The following is a 21,098-nucleotide window of genomic DNA, read 5'->3' on the forward strand; positions in this document are numbered from 1 at the left end:
AGGCACTTCTGGTCCACAAGCATGTTTAGTCCCTGGAGTGTGGCTGGGTTTACGGCTTACAGTGGAGCTGCAAATGCCATCACTTGCCACATGAAGCTTCTCCTGGGTTGCTATTCACAGCCCAGGGTCACAGAGCCCATAAGCCCACGGCATCTGTTGCAATCACTTTCTGCAAAAACCGTGTTTCGATGAATGAGTGAATGAGGGAGCAGCAAGATCATGAGGGGGCCAGATGTTGCTTAAAAAAAAATAATGGCCCAGAAATCCCGGCCTCCCTGGGTCCGTACGGAGTGTGTATGGACCCGGGAAGGCATCGCAAAAGCCGGTTTTCAGCGCATAATGCGCATGCGCTGAAAACCGGCTTTCCCGATTTGTCGAGCTGGAGCTGGACAGATCCAACACATATCGTGAGCGAGGACATTTGCAAGGGCAAGATTGAGGGATTTACCCATATCTTGCCCAGCAAATGCCCTCAAAACTCTTGCGCCTGATAAAAGCAGGCACATAGCCTACTTTTACAGGCGTAAGGGTTTTAAAACATACAAAAATTTAATTAAATTAAATTAAAAAACACATTTTATTTTTAAAAACCCTGTCCACCATGTTAAATTTATTTTAAACCATAATTAGAAATACTTTTTAAAAACTCTGGGGAATAAAAATTTCTCTAAGATATTTATTAACTTTAATTTAAAATTAATTTTAGTAATATGAGGAGTGTTTTTTTTATGTTTATTTGGTGTTCTTGTAATTGTTTTTTTTTTCTCAATTAATAGCAATGAGAACTCATAGATACGGAGTTTCCATTGCAATTAATGAGAAAGCTGTGGAATACTGTACCTGACTGGTTGAGCAGTCACACGTGACTGCACCTTCTGCGTGGGACTCTGGAGGACGAGAGCACGCTTTGCAGCGCGGGAAGAGAAGGCATTCCCACTGGAATCCCACGTTCCTCAGGGACCACCAGGTACTTTTGGGGAAATTCTCCAGTTGGAGGCGTTCATCCAAAAGAAGCCCCCAACCCCTTAATTTCCGGGTCAATGGTTCCTGAAGAACAAATGTTGTTATTAATGGGCTAATCAGCCAGGAGCTTGTGACGAGGAAGACGTGCCCTGTGAATTGCGAACTGCCACAGGTTGCTGGACGTTTAACGCCGCTCCGCCATTAGCTTTGCGAACTGGCATCTCACGCTTAACCGCCATCATTTTCATGAGATTGATGCATTTGCACAGGAATCACACATTGAACTCGCCGCTGTTATATATGCAGACTATAGATATACTCTCCGCGTAGTCACTCTATTGCTGCATAAGATGGAGACTTGTTACCTGATGAACTATCAATGAGGTCTACACTGTATATATACTATGCTGGCACCACTAGAGGGTGCAACTGGTGGAGACCGGGGTTTCCTGCCCCTGTGGCAGAGGCTGTCCACCAGAGAGCACTGCGGTGGGAGACCTGAGGGTCACCTGCATAGGTGTGCAGGGCCCAGTATAAAAGGCTGCCCACCATGCTTGTGCCTCACTCTGGAGTTACGAATAAAGGACAAAGGTCACTACAGTTTGAGTACAACACATTGCCTCGTGGAGTCATTCATAAGTGCATTACAGACATAACAGCCGCAATTATCATTGTAAGTACCCTTTTCATTATCATAGGCAGTCTCTCGAAATCGAGGAAGACTTGCTTCCACTCTAAAAGTGAGTTCTCAGGTGACTGAACAGTCCAATACGGGAATTACAGTCTCTGTCACAGGTGGGACAAACAGTGGTTGGAGGAAAGGGTGGGTGGGGAGTCTGGTTTGCTGCACGCTCCTTCTGCATCCTGCGTTTGGTTTCGGCATGCTCTCGGCGATGAGACTTGAGGTGCTCAGCGCTCTCCCGGATGCTCTTCCTCCATTAAGGCCGTCTTTGGCCAGGATCTCCCAGGTGTCGATGTGCATAATGCACTTAATTAAGTAGCCTTTTAACAATGTGCCAATCAACCTCTCTGGCCCAGAACGTGAATGGTTAGAAATGTAGAGTTTCATTCCTTCAGGATGTGAATTTCTCTGTAACCTCCCCCGGCCCTACAACCCTCTGAGATCGCGGCACTTCTCCAATTCTGGCATCTTGCTCATCCCTGATTTTAAATCGCTTCACCCTTAGTGGCCGTGCCTTCCGCTGCCTGGGCCCGAAGCTCTGGAATTCCCTTCCTAAACTGCTCTGCCTCTCTCCTTCTTGAAGATGCGCTTAAAACCTAGCTCTTTGACTAAGCTTGTCGTCACCTGTCCTAATGACTCCTTGTGTGGCTCTGGTGTCAAATTTTGTTTGATTACGCTTCTGTGAAGCACTTTGGGATGTTTTATTACCTTAAGAGGCACTATATAAGATTATAAGAACATAAGAAATAGGAGCAGGAGTTGGCCATTTGACCCCTCGAGCCTGCTCTGTCATTTAATAAGATCATGGCTGATCTGATCATGGAATCAGCTCCACTTCCCTACCCACTCCCCATAACCCTTTACTCCCTTATCACTCAAAAATCTGTCTATCTTCGTCTTAAATATATTCAGGCACCCAGTATCCACAGCTCTCTGGGGCAGAGAATTCCATAGATTTACAACCCTCTGAGAGAAGAAATTTCTCCTCATCTCAGTTTTAAATGGACGGCCCCCTTATTCTAAAGACTATGTCCCTAGTTTTAGACTCCCCTATGAGTGGAAATATCCTCTCTGCATTAGTTTTGATAAGATCACTTCTCATTCTTCTGAACTCCAATGTGTATAGACCCATCCTACTCAACCTATCCTCATAAGTCAACCCCCTGAATCAACCTAGTGAACCTTCTCTGATCCAATCCTTCTTTAAATACGGAGACCAAAACTGTACGCGGTCAGCATAGGCGGTCGCTCAAGCGAGGAATGACTTGCTTCCACGAGAGTTCACAGATGTTTCAATGAAGGACCTGATGTTCCAGTCCTGAACTCCAATTGAAGGGTGGAAGATGCCTGTGAGTGAATTTTTTTAACATGTGGTGACCATTGCACATCAGCCACCACACGGGCTCGACAGAGCTCGGCCTTTACCCGGTAGCAAGGATTAACCAGGACGACTGCAAACCTGCTCTGCTGCACAGACCTAATGCGCACACATATCGCAGTGTGGGCTGGCCCGTGCTGCCCCTGGGCCCTCGGCTCTTCTGGGCTCCGTACCCTCATTCACCGCACCTCCGCCACGATGTTCCAATCTAGGTGTGGCATCATCAGTCCACGGTACAGTTGTCACAGGACTTCTCTGCTTTTATACTCTTTCCCCTTGCTGTACCTGCACACTAACTTTTTATGTTTCGTGCACCATGACCCAGGTCCCTGTATACTGCAGCACTTTGCAATTTTTCTCCAATTAAATTATAATAATTACAAGTCGTTGGTGATGGAAATGCAAGGGGAGAAAATGAAATGTGGTTTGCTGATTTGCTATTAGCACCAATGTTCCCTTTAAGCTGCGCGGTTGTGCAGCGCTATGGATCTCCTACACGGCCGGCAATTAAATGAAAAAAAAATGCGCTTGAGCAGCATTTTGCAGCCCGTTAAAGGGGCCGCACGGCCCCCCAAAAAATCAGAGGGAGCATCGATACAACCCATCGCGTTCCTGCCATATATGCTTGCATTGGAGGCCATTCAGAGAAGGTTCATGAGGTTGATTCCTGAAATGAAGGGGTTGTCTTATGAAGAAAGGTTGAGCAGGTTGGGCCTGTACTCATTGGAGTTTAGAAGAATGAGAGGTGATCTTATTGAAACAGAAGATTTTGAGGGGGCTTGACAGGGTAGATGCTGAGAGGATGTTTCCCCTCGTGGGGGAATCTAGAACTAGGGGGCATCGTTTCAGAATAAGGGGTTGCCCATTTAACATGGAGATGAGGAGGAATTTCTTCTCTGAGGGTCGTGAATCTGTGGAATTCTCTACCCCAGAGAGCTGTGGAGGCTGGGTCATTGAATATATTTAAGGAAGTGATCGACAGATTTTTGAACGATAAGGGAGTGAAGGGTTATGGGGAACAGACAGGGAAGTGGAGCTGAGTCCATGATCGGATCTGCCATGATCTTCTTGAATGGTGGAGCAGGCTCGAGGGGCCAAATGGCCTACTCCTGCTCCTATTTCTTATGTTCTATAACCTCCACCCCAGTGACCTCCCGTGCCCAGAAATTACATAACCACGTGGCTGTGGTTCACAGCTTGGCTACTCAACCCTTGGCAAAGCTCCCACTTCCAGCCCGCGCTGCTCGTAATGTGCCAGAGACTGAAGGATAATCAGTTGAGACTTCTCAATGGGCCCGGAGAAAGAAAAAATTCTTTCGGAGTTTCATTGCAACAACCGATTGCGATTGGTTTTTTTTGCAGGGTGGGTGGGGGGGGGAGGCGGAGGGGAGGAGGGTTCATTTTGCTTTCAAACTGACTTATGGACCGAAGAGATTCAAGTCATGCGACAGACAGGATTTTCATCTCCTTTACTGCCCCCTCCCCTGCCCTGCCCATATACTTCCGCTTGCTGTATAGATAAATCAGACTCTGTGTTTGTCCATTTATTTTAGCACTGCGGACCAAAACACTGAAGCTGATGAAGTGGGGGAGAGGGAGGTGACCGGGTCAGGCTTCAGTCACTCACTGCCATCGGTGCACAGGTTAGACGCAGGAAGAATGTTCCCGATGTTGGGGAAGTCCAGAACCAGGGGTCACAGTCTAAGGATAAGCCATTTAGGACCGAGATGAGGAGAAACTTCTTCACTCAGAGAATTGTGAACCTGTGGAATTCTCTACCACAGAAAGTTGTTGAGGCCAGTTCGTTAGGTATATTCAAAAGGGAGTTAAATGTGACCCTTACGGCTAAGGGGTATGGAGAAAAAGCAGGAATGGGGTACTGAAGTTGCATGATCAGCCATGATCATATTGAATGGTGGTGCAGGCTCGAAGGGCCGAATGGCCTACTCCTGCACCTATTTTCTATGTTTCTATGGGCATCACATAGAGTCATAAAGAAAGAAAGACTTGGATTTATATAGCGCCTTTCACAACCATTGGACGTCCCAAAGGGCTTTACAGTCAATTAAGTACTTTTTAAGAGTGCAGTACTCACTGTTTTGTAATGTGGGAAACCCGGCAGCCAATTTGCACACAAGCAACCTCCCACAAACAGCAATGTGATAATGACCAGATAATCTGTTTTTTTAGTGATGTTGATTGAGGGATAAATATTGGCCAGGACACAAGGGATAACTCCCCTGCTTTTCTTCAAAATAGTGCCATGGGATCTTTTGCGTCCACTTGAGAGGGCAGACGAGGCCTCGGTTTAACGTCTCATCCGAAAGATGGCACCTCTGACAGTACAGCACTCCCTAAGCACTGCAATGGAGTGTCAGCCAAGATTTTGTGCTCAAGTTCCTGGAGCGGGGCTTGAACCCACAACCTTTTGACTCAGAGGCAAGAGTTCTACCCACTGAGACGCAGCTGATACAGCACAGGAGGCCATTCAGCCCATCGTGTCCGTGCCTGCCCTTTGATAGACCTGTCCAGTTAGTCCCACTCCAACTCTGCTCGTTCCCCATAGCCCTGTAATTTCCCCTTCAATTCTCTTCTGTAAACTACTACTGAATCTGCTTCCACCACCCTTTCAGGCAGCGTGTTCCAGATCACCATAACTCGCCACGTTAAAAAATAAGTTTCCTCATGTCATCTCCGGTTGTTGAATCCTCTTGAATCTGTGTCCTCTGGTTAGCGAGCCTTCTGCCACTAGAAACGGTTTCTCTTCATTTACTCTATCAAAACTGTCAGAGGTGCTGTCTTTCAGATGAGATTTTAAACTGAGACCCTGTCTGCTCTCTCAGGTGGATGTAAAAGATCCCATGGCACTAATTTGAAGAAGAGCAGGGGAGTTATTCCTGGTGTCCTGGGGCCAATATTTATCCCTCAATCAACATAACAAAAACAGATTATCTGGTCATTATCACATGGCTGTTTGTGGGAGCTTGCTGTGTGTAAATTGGCTGCTGCGTTTCCTGCATTACAACAGTGACTACACTCTGCATTCAGAAGCCATGGAATCTGTTGATTGCCGCATGGTAACAGTGCTGTACCTTGTTCAACTGGCCGTGTCAGGTGTATAGAAGCATGTAGCTTGCCAGCTTGGGAGCTTAGTGAGGGGTGCGTATGCACTGGCAGGGCACTTTTAGTCTCCAGTCAGCTCATGTAGTCATGAAAGCGAGTAAAACCCTTTTAAACAGCGGGCATGACTTTATTGGGCTGACTTTCAACAGGGTTATTGGCCGGGGCCATTGGAGGGAGCAGCATGCGGCGACATACCACTGCAGGGAGCAGGCTCGAGGGGTTACTCCTGTTGCAATTCCTTATGTCCTGATGTTCCTTGTACGCTGGGAGTGTTGGGAAAGGCTCTTTCCTTGAGGAACTGGCAGCTCTCACCTCCCTTTAGCTGCCGGGTTTCCAGACCGCTGAGAAACCCGCACAGCAGCGGTGAACTTTAAATCAGGCTCCCGATTGCACTGTGGGAGGCCTGATTTAAATATGTTAATGAAGGGCTCCACCTCTCCACGGTGAGACACTCGGACGCCATGATATCCGTCATTGGAATAAAAGGCGTTGGGCGTGTTGAGGACATTTAAGTTCAACGTTTACATCAAGTATCCATTTTTTTTTCCAAGGGCACCATTGCCCATAAATCCAAATTAACTTGGGAACTTTATCAAATTAAATGAAAATCCTGTTCCCGAGGGTGATGATGTGAGCGTACCGGTGGACACCGCCTGCTCCGTCTCCAGGGACACCCTGGCTCGGATGTAACCGCGGAAGAGAGGCTGGCAGTCAGGCTGAATGACCCCCTCGACCGCCCGCTGCCTGAACCGGTTAATGGCCATCTTGGCCAGGCCTAGGAGCAGGTCTACGAGGAGGCCTTCCGACCTGCCCGCTCCTCTCCGCACAGGGTGCCCAAAGATCAGGAGCGTGGGACTGAAGTGCAACCAGAATTTGAGGAGCAACCCCTTCAAATGTTGAAAGAGGGGCTGCAACCTCGCACATTGAACATACACATGGAACACAGACTCCTCCAGACCGCAACTGGAAATCCAAGTTAAGGTACATTGCACATTCTGCTTTGAATGGCCGTACATTCCACATTGAGATGCCTATATACAAGTTCTCTCCACGCAATCGGAGGCCAGCGGCGATGTTGCCAGCTGCCACAGGCCGCCATTTTGTTTCCCACTCCAGAAACCGCCACTAGTAGGTAGGCAAGAGCAGCCCACATGATACCACAGCCAATTAACAGAAAATCCGTTTAGTTTAGCTGCTGCCCGATTTCCGTCTCCGTTTGACAAGGTGCCGCATAAAAGGTAACTGCACAAGATAAAAGTTCATGGGGTTGGGGCGACTATCTGCCCCACCTGTGACAGGGACTGTGGTTCTCGTATTGGACTGTACAGCCACCTAAGAACTCATGTTAAGAGTGGAAGCAATTCTTCCTCGATTCCGAGGGACTGCCAATGATGACGATGAATATATTAGCATGGATAGAGAATTGGCTATCTAACAGAAAACAGAGAGTCGCGATAAATGGTTCATTCTTGGGTTGGCAATTAGTAACTAGTGGGGTGCCACAGGGATCAGTGCTGGGACTCCAACTATTTACAATCTATATTAACAATTTGGAAGCAGGGACTAAGTGCAACGTAGCCAAGTTTGCTGACGATACAAAGATGCGAGGAAAAGCAATGTGTGAGGAGGACACAAAGATGCGAGGAAAAGCAATGTGTGAGGAGGACACAAAAAATCTGCAAAAGGACATGGACAGGATAAGTGAGTGGGCAAACATTTAGCAGATGGAGAATAATGTTGGAAAGTGTGAGGTCATGCACTATGGCAGAAAAAAAATCAAAGAGAAAGTTATTATTTAAATGAGAAAGATTGCAAAGTGCCGCAGTACTGCAGGACCTGGGGGCACTTGTGCATGAAACACAAAAGGATAGTATTCAGGTACAGCAAGTGATCAGGAAGGGCAATGGTATCTTGGCCTTTATTGCAAAGGGGATGGAGTATAAAAGCAGGGAAGTCTTGCTACAGCTATACAGGGTATTGGTGAGGCCACACCTGGAATACTGCGTGCAGTTTTGGTTTCCATATTTACGAAAGGATACACATGCTTTGGAGGCAGTTCAGAGAAGGTTCTCTCGGAATCGTCCGGGGATGACGGGGTTGACTTATGAGGAAAGGTTGAGTAGGTTGGGCCTCTACTCATTGGAATTCAGGAGAATGAGAGGTGATCTTATCGAAACGTATAAGATTGAGGGGGCTTGACAAGGTGGCTGCAGAGAGGATGTTTCCACTGATGGGGGAGACTAGAACTAGAGGGCATAATCTTAGAATAAGGGGCCGCCCATTTAAAAGAGAGATGAAGAGAAATTTCTTCTCTCAGAGGGTTGTAAATCTGTGGAATTCGCTGCCTCAGAGAGCTGTGAAAGCTGGGATATTGAATAAATTTAAGACAGAAATAGACAGTTTCTTAAACGATAAGGGAATAAGGGGTAATGGGGAGCGGGCAGGGAAGTGGAGCTGAGTCCATGATCAGATCAGCCATGATCTTATTGAATGGCGGAGCAGGCTCGAGGGGCCGTATGGCCTACTCCTGTTCCTATTTCCTATGTTCTTATGTTTAACTCTTCCCCTGCACATGCAGCTGTCAATCCCGCCCCTTGTCCATCCCAGCCAGGATGAGCCCATTCTACGGCAGCACTCTGCATACACAGTACAGATACTCGGTGCTGTCACTACATTCAAGTCCATTCCCCGGCACTTTACTTCAACAAACAAAATAAAATGCAAACTATGTGCCTTCTTAAAATAAAATGACCTTCTGACACCTTGCAAACAGTACAGGGCGACCGAAATTCAGCAGAACTGTAAACTGTGACAAAATATCATTAATAGTCACGGCTGTAATGTAGGGAAACGTAGCAGGCAATTTGCGCACAGCAAGCTCCCACAAACAGCGATGAGATAAATGGCCAGATCATCATTTCTTTAGTGATGTTGGTTGAGGGCTAAATATTGGCCCAGGACACCGGGGATAACTCCCCTGCTCTTCTTCGAAATACTGCCGCGGGATCTTTTACATCCACCTGAGAGAGCAGATGTGGCCTCGGTTTAACGTCTCATCTGAAAGACGGCACCTCTGACAGTGCAGCACTGAAGTGGCAGTCTTATATTAAACGGAGGTCTTGGATTTCTCAGTTTAATGCTGGTTCCACATAGTTTCCACATCTGGTTACTTTTTAAGGCGCAAATCAGATATCTGGTTCAAAACGTTCTATACAGATCATGGATTATTTGTCCTATGAACGTCGGGGTGGGGTTGTGGGTTTTGCTGAGTCTGTGGCCACACGCAGTGAAGTGCGATGCTTTCGAGAAGCTGCAGGCATATGCTGCTTGTGAGCCTTTTAATTATTACATTTTAAACTTGGGCTAAAACACTGCGATAGATGTAAATCACATCAAACCGGCAGGGGAACGGTTCACCTCCAGCACTTGTTCCCGCACTCCCCTCCCATTCCCCCACTCTGTACCCCCACTCCCACCCCGCCCCCTTCCTTCCCTCCTCCCCCCCCGCCCTGTACCCCCACTCCCGCCCACTCCCTCCCCGCCCCTTCCTTCCCCCTTTCCCTCCGCCCTGTGCCCCCACTCCCACCACCCATCTCCGTCCCTCCCTGTGTCCTCAAAGCGTTTAGTTAATAAAGAGACGACAATGATGTAAACCACAGTCAGATGCCCCACTCACATCAGCATTTCTCCCCGAGAGCGGGGCTGTTTTAACAGGGACTCGCTCAAGGTGGCCCCCACTCGAATGAAACAGCAGTCCTTCCCCCTCACTCTTCCTATTCCCTAATCCCCATACTTACGCCCTCTTTTCTTCCAATCCCCCTACTCCTACACCTTTTCCCCCCCCCTACGCTCCAATCCCCCCCCCCACGCTCCAATCCTCACCCCCCCCACGCTCCAATCCCCTCCCCTCCACCACGCTCCAATCCCCTCCCCTCCCCTCCCCCACGCTCCAATCCAATCCCCTCCCCCACGCTCCAATCCAATCCCCTCCCCCACGCTCCAATCCAATCCCCTCCCCCACGCTCCAATCCAATCCCCTCCCCCACGCTCCAATGCTCCCCCTCCCCCGCGCTCCAATGTTCCCCCTCCCCCACACTCCAATGCCCTCCCCTCCCCCCGGGCTCTTTAATCACCAGAGCTGACCAAATGTTCCCAGGCAGTTCACAATGGTTCTATCACCCAGTCTGCTGCCACGGCATAACTTTGTGTGGGCCCTTGGCGATTGTAAAGAAATCCTCTGCCGTGAGGCTTCATCCCTCCCCGCCTCCATGAATGAGAATGCTGTTTCCCCGGAACACCAGACCAGCCCACTGTAAATCAAATCTTTGCATATTCTAAAACGGAGCAAGACCAAAGTCAGCAGAAGTCTTATTTGTTTTGTTTTTTAAAAAGTAAGACTTCTCATCTGTAGCGGGCGAGGGACTTTTCTATTCAACGTTAACCAGATAGTTTCTGTTCAGGAACCAACCCTGCGTCAGCAAATACCAACTGGTTGCTTGTACTTTTAGATACAACAACACTGGACAATAATTGGGTGGGGGGGGGCGGGGGAAGATTCTTCGCTGTCGCTCCTCCCCACACTCACCAGGACTGAATTCCCCCGGATAGCTTTGTTGTTTTATTTATTCGTTCACGGGATGTGGGCGTCGCTAGCTAGGCCGGCATTTATTGCCCATCCTGAATTGCCCCTTGAGAAGGTGGTGGTGGTGAGCCGCCTTCTTGAACCGCTGCAGTCCCGTGTGGTGAAGGTGCTCCCACTCTGCTGACTTTGTCGTCGCGGTTTGGTACAACTGAGTGGCTCGCTCGGCCATTTCGGAGGGCAGTTAAGAGTCGACCACTTTGCTGTGGGTCTGGGGTCACATGTAGGACAGACCGGGTAAGGGCGACAGATTTCCTTCCCGAAAGGACATTAGTGAACCAGACGGGTTTATACCACAATCCGCTATTTCGTGGTCACCATTACTGATACTAAATTGTTATTCCAGATTTATTTAATGAACTCAATTTAAATTCCCCCAGTTGCCGTGGTAGGATTTGAACTCGCGTCTCTGGATTATCAGAGCTTGCTGTGCGTAATTTGGCTGTGCGTAAATTTCCCACACGACAACAGTGACCACACTGCAAAAAGTACTTGATTGGCTGTAAAGCACTTTGAGACAACCTGAGGTCGTGAAAGGCACTATATAAATACAAGTCTTTTTTCTTTACTCTGTGAAAACCTCTCACAATTTTGAACACTTCCATTAAATCGCCCCTTAACCTTCCCTGCTCTAAAGGATTACAATCCCAGCTTCTTTAAGGCCAAAATCGGGGGCGGATAATTCGAATTAAACGATGAATTACCACCGGGACAGAGAGGGCGGAGATTGGAGCGAACTTTGGCACTTTGCTGTTCAAAAATAAACGGGGCGGCAGAGGTCAGTTAGCGTCGCGTGAATGTGACGCTGATGACGCCAGTGCAGTGTGGACGTTCTGCGTCACGCTAACGCGTAAGTGAGTCCTCTCTCACTTAAAGGGGAGTCCCGCTGCACGGCCTAGTGAGGCCAGCGAGGAAGGCTTCGGCCGGGCCAGCGGGGTTGGACTGCTTGTAGAAGGAAGAGAGGGGGATCTCATAGAAACATATAAAATTGTGACGGGACTGGACAGGTTAGATGCGGGAAGAATGTTCTCAATGTTGGGGAAGTCCAGAACCAGGGGTCACAGTCTAAGGATAAGGGGTAAGCCATTTAGGACCGAGATGAGGAGAAACTTCTTCACTCACGAGTTGTTAACCTGTGGAATTCCCTGCCGCAGAGAGTTGTTGATGCCAGTTCATTGGATATATTCAAGAGGGAGTTAGATGTGGCCCTTACGGCTAAAGGGATCAAGGGGTATGGAGCGAAAGCAGGAAAGGGGTACTGAGGTGAATGATCAGCCATGATCTTATTGAATGGTGGTGCAGGCTCGAAGGGCCGACTGGCCTACTCCTGCACCTATTTTCTATGTTTGCCGGCTCGGCCGAACCAGCACCCCCCCCCCACTCCCACCCCATTGTCGGGTATGACTCCAGAGTCGGGCCGATAATTAAAACAAAATGGCGGCCGAGGCAGTGCGCCCTACGTTCCGCTCAGCCGCCGGCAGTTTCCCGCTGCGTGAAGCTGTTGCGGGGGGGACACCGACTGGTTGCATGTGCGCTCCCCGCGGGGCAATTTCCCCCATGGGGCGGAAAGTAGATCGCGGCCGGGCGGTAAGGGGTCGGAGCGCCGGGCGGGACAAAAACACGGGGCGAAGGCAGAAATGTGTTTCTGCCGCCTCCGGCCCGGGGGGGGGGGCATTTCACGCCCTCCACCTGCTCCCGGTCAGAAAGGCCTTCCCGTCCCATGGAGGTGATAAGGGGCCTTTTAAATAAAAAATTTAAAAAATGGCAATTTTGTCCCTCTTTGTCCCTCCGTATAACTGGAGCCCCTCATCCCCGGCACCATTCTAGTAAATCTCCTCCGCTCCCTCTCCAAGGTCTTGACATCCTTCCTAAAGTGTGGTGCCCAGAATTGAACACAATTACTGCAGCCGAGGCCAGACCCCCGTGATCTACAAACAGTTTGGAAGCACCAGTGTGTCTGGGTGTGTGTGTGTGTGTGTGTGTGTGTGTGTGTGTGTTTCTCCACACTGACTTGCAAAAATATATAGCTTTAAGAATCAGGAAAAATAAAACAGACAACAAAAAAAAAGTGCCTCGTGATGGATGGGCAGAGAGGAGTTCAATCAATTTCAGGATCGCCTGACCCGCAACAGGCCGGTTATCTTTACACATCAAGCCACAGAGGGGTTCGTCATCCCGCATAAATTACACGACAGGACTTCTGAGTACTTCAAAGGCTCGAGCGGCAGCCAGCCACTTTGCAGGGCGAGCGCTGGGTGAGAGTCTGTTCATCGGTCACGCTGGGGAACACAGCATGGCTCCTCCATTGTGCGGCTCCATTGTCTCAGTCCATTCTCATCCAGCGACCGAAAAGAAGAAGCCGGCCGACACAAAAAAAAAAGGGAAAAATGAATAAAATGAAGCAGCGGGGGGGGAAGTTCTCACACTCGGTCCACTGCAAGCAGAATGCGAACTGCTAACCCACGCATCAGCTCCACTCCAGACAGTCTGATCGCCCCAGCGCACTCTCCCCACTCCCCTCCCCAGCAGGGAAGTCCTGCTGCAACTGCACAGAGCGTTTTAAAAAAAAAAACAAATTATTATTTAACTGGAGAGAGATTACAAAATGCTGCAGCACAAGCCTTGTGCATGAAACATGAAAAAGTGAGTATGCAGGTACAGAAAGTAATCAGGGAGGCAAATGGAATGTTGGCCTTTATTGCAAGGGGGATGGAGTATAAAAGCAGAGAAGTCCTGCTACAACTGTACAGGGTATTGGTGAGGCCACACCTGGAGTACTGCGTACAGTTTTGGTCTCCATATTTAAGGAGGGATATACTTGCATTAGAGGCTGTTCAGAGAAGGTTCACGAGGTTGATTCCGGAGATGAAGAGGTTGAGCCTGTACTCATTGGAGTTTAGAAGAATGAGAGGTGATCTTATTAGATACAGGAGGGGCTCGACAAAGGTACATGCAGAGAGGATGTTTCCCCTCGTGGGAGAATCTAGAACTAGGGGGCATAGTTTCAGAATAAGGGGTCGCCCATTTAGAACTGAGATGAGGAGGAATTTCTTCTCTCAGAGGGTCGTGAATCTTTGGAATTCTCGACCCCAGAAAGCTGTAGAAGCTGGGTCATTGAATTTATTTAACATAAGAACATAAGAAATAGGAGCAGGAGTAGGCCATTTGCCCCTTGAGTCTGCTCCGCCATTCAATAAGATCATGGCTGATCTGATCCACTTCCCTGCCCACTCCCCATAACCCTTTACTCCCTTATCGCTCAAAAATCTGTCTATCTTCACCTTAAATATATGCAATGACCCAGCCTCCACAGCTCTCTGGGGCATAGAATTTCACAGATTTACAACCCTCTGAGAGAAGAAATTCCTCCTCAGCTCAGTTTTAAATGGGCGACCTCTTATTCTAAGACTATGTCCTCTAGTTTTAGTTTCCCCTATGAGTGGAAGTATCCTCTCTGCATCCACCTTGTCGAGCCCCCTCATTATCTTATATGTTTCAATAAGATCACCTCTCATTCTTCTGAACTCCAATGTGTATAGGCCCAACCTGATCCTCATAAGTCAACCCCCTCATCTCCAGTGGAGATAGACAGATTTTTCAACGATAAGGGAGTGAAGGGTTTATGGGGAACGGGCGGCAAAGTGGAGCTGAGCCCAGGATCAGATCAGCCATGATCTTATTGAATGGCGGAGCAGACACGAGGGGCCGAATGGCGGACTCCTGCTCCTATTTCTTAGCTTCAGATGTTCTAAGAGCGCAGGGTTGTCGACAGGGCCCTGAGATTACTGGCCTGACAACTCCCTCCGTGTTCCTGACAAAGCTACTACTTTTGCTTGGCAGGGTTAAGGAAATATTACTGGCTGGCAGTCAAATTTGAAAAGTGGCAGATTTATTATTTTTGTGCGTGTGTGCGGATCAATTAAGGAGAAACCATCACCATGCTCAGTACAATTAGGCACTCCACTGGAAAATAAACAGCGTGGAGAGGAATTCAAATTATATTCTAGCTCATGAAGCATCAGCGGGGAGACTGTAGAAGGAATTAATTCCCCCCTTCACTTTCTTCGGATGAGACGTTAAACCGAGGCCTCGTCTGCTCTCTCGGGTGGACGCAAAAGAACTGTGACACTATTTCGAAGAAGAGCAGGGGAGTTATCCCCGGTGTTCTGGGACGATATTAATCACTCAATCAACATAACAAAAAAAAAAACAGATTCTCTGGTCATTATCACATTGTTGTTTGTGGGAGCTTGCTGTGCGCAAATTGGCTGGTGCGTTTCCCCGCACTACAACAGTGACTGCACTGCAAAAGTGCTTCGTTGGCTGTAAAGTGCTTTGAGACGTTCAGTTTCCCTGAAAGGCGCTATATAAATCCAATTCTTCTTCTTCTCCCCACAAAAGGGAGAATCAGGCAAGAGAACAATGCACAAGAGACATAGAAACATAGAAAATAGGTACAGGAGTAGGCCATCGGCCCTTCGATCCTGCACCACCATTCAATATGATCATGGCTGATCATGCAACTTTAGTACCCCATTCCTGCTTTCTCTCCATATCCCTTGATCCCTTTAGCCGTAAGGGCCACATCTAACTCCCTTTTGAATATAGCTAACGAACTGGCCTCAACAACTTTCTGTGGTAGAGAATTCCACAGGTTCACAACTCTCTGAGTGAAGAAGTTTCTCCTCATCTCGTTCCTAAATGGCTTACCCCTTATCCTTAGACTGTGACCCCTGGTTCTGGACTTTCCCAGCATCGGGAACATTCTTCCTGCATCTAACCTGTCCAATCCTGTCAGAATTTTATATGTTTCTATGAGGTCCCCTCTCATTCTTCTAAATTCCAGTGAATATAAGCCTAGTCGATCCAGTCTTTCTTCATATGTCAGTACTGCCATCCCGGGAATCAGTCTGCTGAACCTTCACTGCATTCCCTCAATAGCAAAAATGTCCTTCCTCAGATTAGGAGACCAAAACTATACACAATATTTAAGGTGTGGCCTCACCAAGGCCCTGTACAACTGCTGTAAGACCTCCCTGCTCCTATACTCAAATCCTCGCGCTATAAAGGCCAACATGCCATTTTCCTTCATCACCGCCTGCCGTACCTGCATGCCAACTTTCAATGACTGATGTACCATGACACCCAGGTCTCGTTGCACCTCCCCTTTTCCTAATCTGTCACCATTCAGATAAAATTCTGCCTTCCTATTTTTGCCACCAAAGTGGATAACCTCACATTTATCCACATTATACTGCATCTGCCATGCATTTGTCCACTCACCTAACCTGTCCAATTCACCCTGCAGCCTCTTAGCTTCCTCCTCACAGCTCACACTGCCACCCAGCTTAGTGTCATCTGCAAACTTGGAGATATTACATTCAATTCCTTTGTCTAAATTATTAATGTATATTGTAAATAGCTGGGGTCCCAGCACTGAACCGTGCAGTACCCCACTAGTCACTGCCTGCCATTCTGAAAAGGACCCGTTTATTCCTACTCTTTGCTTCCTGTCTGCCAACCAGTTCTCTATCCACGCCAGTTCATTACCCCCAATACCATGTGCTTTAATTTTGCACACCAATCTCTTGTGTGGGACCTTATCAAATGCCTTTTAAAAATCCAAATACACAACATCCACTGGTTCTCTCTTGTCCACTCTACTAGTTACATCCACAAAAAATTCTAGAAGATTTGTCAAGCATGATTTCCCTTTCATAAATCCATGCTGACTTGGACCGATCCTGTCACTGCTTTCCAAATGCGCTGCTATTATATCTTTAATAACTGATTCCAACATCTTCCCCACCACCGATGTCAGGCTAACCGGCCTATAATTCTGTTTTCTCTCTCCCTCCTTTTTTAAAAAATGGTGTTACATTAGCTGCCCTCCAATCTATAGGAACTGTTCCAGAGTCTATAGAATGTTGGAAAATGACCACCAATACATCCACTATTTCTAGAGCCACTTCCTTAAGTACTCTGGGATGCAGACTATCAGGCCCTGGGATTTATCGGCCTTCAATCCCATCAATTTCCCTAACCAATTTCCTGATTAATAAGGATTTCCTTCACTTCCTTCTTCTCGCTTGACCCTCGGTCCCCTAGTATTTCCGGAAGGTTATTTGTGTCTTCCTTAGTGAAGACAGAACCAAAGTATTTGTTCAATTGGTCTGCCATTTCTTTGCTCCCCATTATAAATTCACCCGAATCCAACGGCAAGGGACCTTACATTTGTCTTCACTAATCTTTTCTCTTCACATAATTATAGAAGCTTTGCAGTCATTTTTTATGTTACTGTCATACTCTATTTCTCCCCTCCTAATTAAACCCTTGTCCTCCTCTGCTGAATTCTAAATTTCTCCTAGTCCTCAGGTTTGCTGCTTTTTCTGGCAAATTTATATGCCTCTTCATTGGATTTAACACTATTCCTAATTTCCTTTGTAAGCCATGGCTGAGCCACCTTCCCCATTTTATTTTTACGCCAGACAGGGATGTACAATTGCTGAAGTTCATCCATGTGATCTTTAAATGTCTGCCATTGCCTATCCACCGTCAACCCTTTGAATATCATTCGCCAGTCTATTCTAGCCAATTCACGTCTCATACCATCGAACTTACCTTTCCTTAAGTTCAGGACTCTGAAGTAACTGTGTATTAGCTTTACTTACAATTCATAAAATGTAATTAGGGATGATACATATTTATATCAAAATAAGGAGCAATCATGTTTTTGGCTCGAAGCTATTTTCAACCCTCTCTTCCTCTGTATGTGGGAGCTTGCTGTGCGCAAATTGGCTGCCGCGTTTCCTACATTAAAACAGTGACTAAGCTCCAAAAGTACTTAATTGGCTGTAAAGCGCTTTGGGAGTCCTAAGGTCGTAAATGCCGCTATATAAATGCAAGTTCTCTCCTCCTTTCACTTCATTGCAACCTTACATCACAACAACAACTTACATCTATATAGCGCATTTAATGTAGCACAATGTCTCAAGGCGCTTAACAAGAGTGATATCAATAAAAACATTTTTGACATCAAGCCGCAGAAGGCGATATCAGGACAGGCGAGACAAAGTTTGGTCAAAGAGGTAGGTTTTAATGGTTATCTTAAAGAAGTAGAGAGAGGTAAAGAGGCGGAGGGGTTTACATAAGAACATAAGAAATAGAGCAGGAGTAGGCCATCTGGTCCCTCGAGCCTGCTCCGCCATTCAATAAGATCATGGCCGATTGTTTCGGGAGAGAAATCCAGAGCTTGGGGCCCAGGTAGCTGAACGCACTGCTGCCAATGGTGGAGCGATTTAAACAGGGGATGCCCAAGAGGTCAGAATTAGAGGAGCACAGACATCTTGAAGGCCTGTAGGGCTGGAGGAGGTTACAGATACGGAGGGCCGAAGCCTACCTGGTCTGGCCTGTACGTGACTCGAATCCCACACTTCATGGTTGACTTTTGATGCCTGCAGAGCAATTGGGGATGGGCAACAAATACTGACTTGCCATTGTTGCTCACGCCCAAGAACAAATCATTAAAAAAAAGGGTCAAATTGCCTTCAGATAGAAAGACTTGCATTCATATAGCGCCTTTCATGACTACCGGACATCTCAAAGCACTTCACAGCCCATGAAGTACTTTTGGAGTGTAGTCACTGTTGTAATGTAGGAAACACGGCAGCCAATTTGCGCACAGCAAGCTCCCACAAACAGCTATGTGATAATGACCAGATAATCTGTGTTTTTTTCAATGTTGATTGAGATATAAATATTGGCCAGGACACCAGGGATAACTCCCCTGCTCCACTTGAGAGAGCAGACGAGGCCTCAGATTAACGTCTTATCCTAAAGCCAGCACCTCCGACAGTGCAGCACTCCCTCAGCACTGCACTGGGAGTGTCAGCCTAGATTTTTTTTTTGTGCACAAGTCTTTGGAGTGGGACTTGAACCCACAACCTTCTGACTCAGAGACGAGAGCGCTACCCACTGAGCCACAGAAGACACTAATAAACTGCCGATGGGGCGAGATTTACTGTGGACCAACACCTCGCCCCACCCTTATCTATCTAAAACTGGGTGGGAGGGGCTTTGAGCACAGGGTGAGTCACCAGCCCCGAGCATGTCTTATTATTCAGCAGTGCTGTTTGCAATAGCTTCAACAAACCAACCACGCTGGTTCCTCTGAAAGATGTCTTGTGGGGGGTGGTAAACGGATAGTGGAATTTTGCCAGACGTGGCTGCCAATATTAATGTACACATTCTCTGAGGCCATGTCCCCTGGAGTCATTTAAAGACTTAATTCACCCTCCCCGAGAGAGCAATTGCTTGACAACCCAAGCATGACGCCACAACCACCTCACTCTTGTGCGGATCCACATTCAATTAAATGATAAGACTCGGCTCTGTGCAGGCAATGTTAAGTGGGCTGTTTTTAAAAAAAAACATGACGGGAGGTAGATCTGGAAAGCCTGTCCCAACTCCACATTTTTGATGGGAGTTGGTCTTTGCTGAGCACCAGTCAGCACCACCGGGCGGATCTTTCCGACAGTCTCCCTGCCCATTCTGTTGAGCGACAAGGGCGGTGCTTCGAAATGAATCTGTTTCCTTCCTCCCCAGTGATGGTGCCGATGCATGCTGGCCTGTGGCTCAGTGGGTGGCACTCCCACCTCGGAGTCGGAAGGTTGGTGGGCTCGAGTCCTACTCCCGGAACTAGACCACAGACGCTCCTAGTGCCAGTACTGAGGGCGTGCTGCACTGCCGGAGGTACCATCTTTCGGATGAGATATTAAACCGAGGCGGTCTTGGGAGTTTGGTCCATATGTGGCCTTGATTGCGGTGAAGAATCCTCGCACATCATGGTTGTCGGCCAGCTGCTGTATCTCCTGTGCTTTCTCCATCCACCACCTGTTCTTTAGGTCCCGGGTTCTTTGTTGGACCTTAGCCTTTAGCCGTCTGTAATGCTGCTTTGCTGCTCCCGAGTTGGGTTGCTGTTTAAGGCTCAGAAATGCTCTGTGCTTGCAATCTATTAGTTCTTGAATTTCCTGATCATTCTCATCAAACCAGTCCTGGTGTTTCCTGGGTGAGTGACCGAGCGTCTTCTTTCAGACACTGGTTATGGAGGCCTGGAGGGCAGACCAAGCGATGTGGACATTTTGCATCTCTGGGTCAACAAGGCACGCCAGGTTAGCTATGAGGCGCTGAATGTAAAGGGCTCTCTTAGCTGGGTCCTTAAGTGCCCCGGCATTGACTTTTTGCGACAGTGCTTCTGCTGCCCCTTTCGCTTTGGGACTATATTGATGTCAATGATGGATCGGATTAGGCGGTGGTCCGTCCAGCAGTCGTCCGCTCCTGTCATGGCGCGGGTGATGCGCACATCCTTGTGATCCCTGGCTCGGACAATGACATAGTCGAGCAGGTACCAGTGTTTGGAGCGAGGGTGTTGTCACTATGCCTTGTATTTGTCCCTCTGGCAGAACAAGGTGTTGGTGTTCATGCTCTAGACATTTTGTCAGGAGTAGGGTACCGTTGGAGTTGGCTTGCCCTACCCCCTCTCTGCCAATCACGCCTCCCCAGAGGTCTGTGTCCCTGCTGACCCTGGCATTGAAGTCGCTGAGGAGGATCAGTTTGTCGCCCGCGGGGACGCGGGTCAGGGATTTTTTGAGGTTGAAGTAAAAACCCTCTTTGGCCTCATCTGTTGCATCGAGTGTGAGGCATAAGCACTGATGACTGTGGCACACTGGTTCCGGGATAGTTTAAGTCGAAGTGCCTGCGACTGTGCACACACAGAGGCTGAACTCCAGGACATGGTCGATGTATTTACCGAGGTGTATGAAAGCGTGGGCCTGATGCTAAACGTTAGTAAGATAAAGGTCCTTCACCAGCCTGTCCTCGCCACACAGCACTGCCCCCCAGACATCAAGATCCACGGCGTGGCCCAGGACAGCGTGGACCACTTCCCCTATCTCGGGAGCCTCCTATCAACAAGAGCAGGCATTGACTACGAGATCCAACACCGCCTCCAGTGCGCCAGTGCAGCCTTCGGCCGCCTGAGGAAAAGAATGTTTGAAGACCAGTCCCTCAAAACTGTCACCAAGCTCATGGTCTACAGGACTGTAGTGATACCCGCCCTCCTGTATAGCTCAGAGATATGGACCATGTACAGTAGACACCTCAAGTCGCTGGAGAAATACCACCAGCGATGTCTCCGCAAGATCCTGCAAATCCCCTGGGAGGACAGAGGCACAAACATTAGCGTCCTCGACCAGGCCAACATCCCCAGCATTGAAGCACTGACCACACTTGATCAGCTCCGCTGGGCAGGCCAC

The 21,098-nt window shown here is 48.1% G+C and overlaps 1 protein-coding gene across 2 annotated transcripts in view; it reads right to left on the reverse strand.

Annotated features, from left to right (window-relative positions):
* sema5ba (sema domain, seven thrombospondin repeats (type 1 and type 1-like), transmembrane domain (TM) and short cytoplasmic domain, (semaphorin) 5Ba) overlaps window positions 1–21,098 on the reverse strand; it is a 483,409-nt gene that overhangs the window by 393,389 nt on the left and 68,922 nt on the right. The window lies entirely within an intron of this gene.

Source organism: Pristiophorus japonicus, chromosome 3, assembly GCF_044704955.1.
Source record: "Pristiophorus japonicus isolate sPriJap1 chromosome 3, sPriJap1.hap1, whole genome shotgun sequence".
Taxonomy (NCBI): domain Eukaryota; kingdom Metazoa; phylum Chordata; class Chondrichthyes; family Pristiophoridae; genus Pristiophorus; species Pristiophorus japonicus.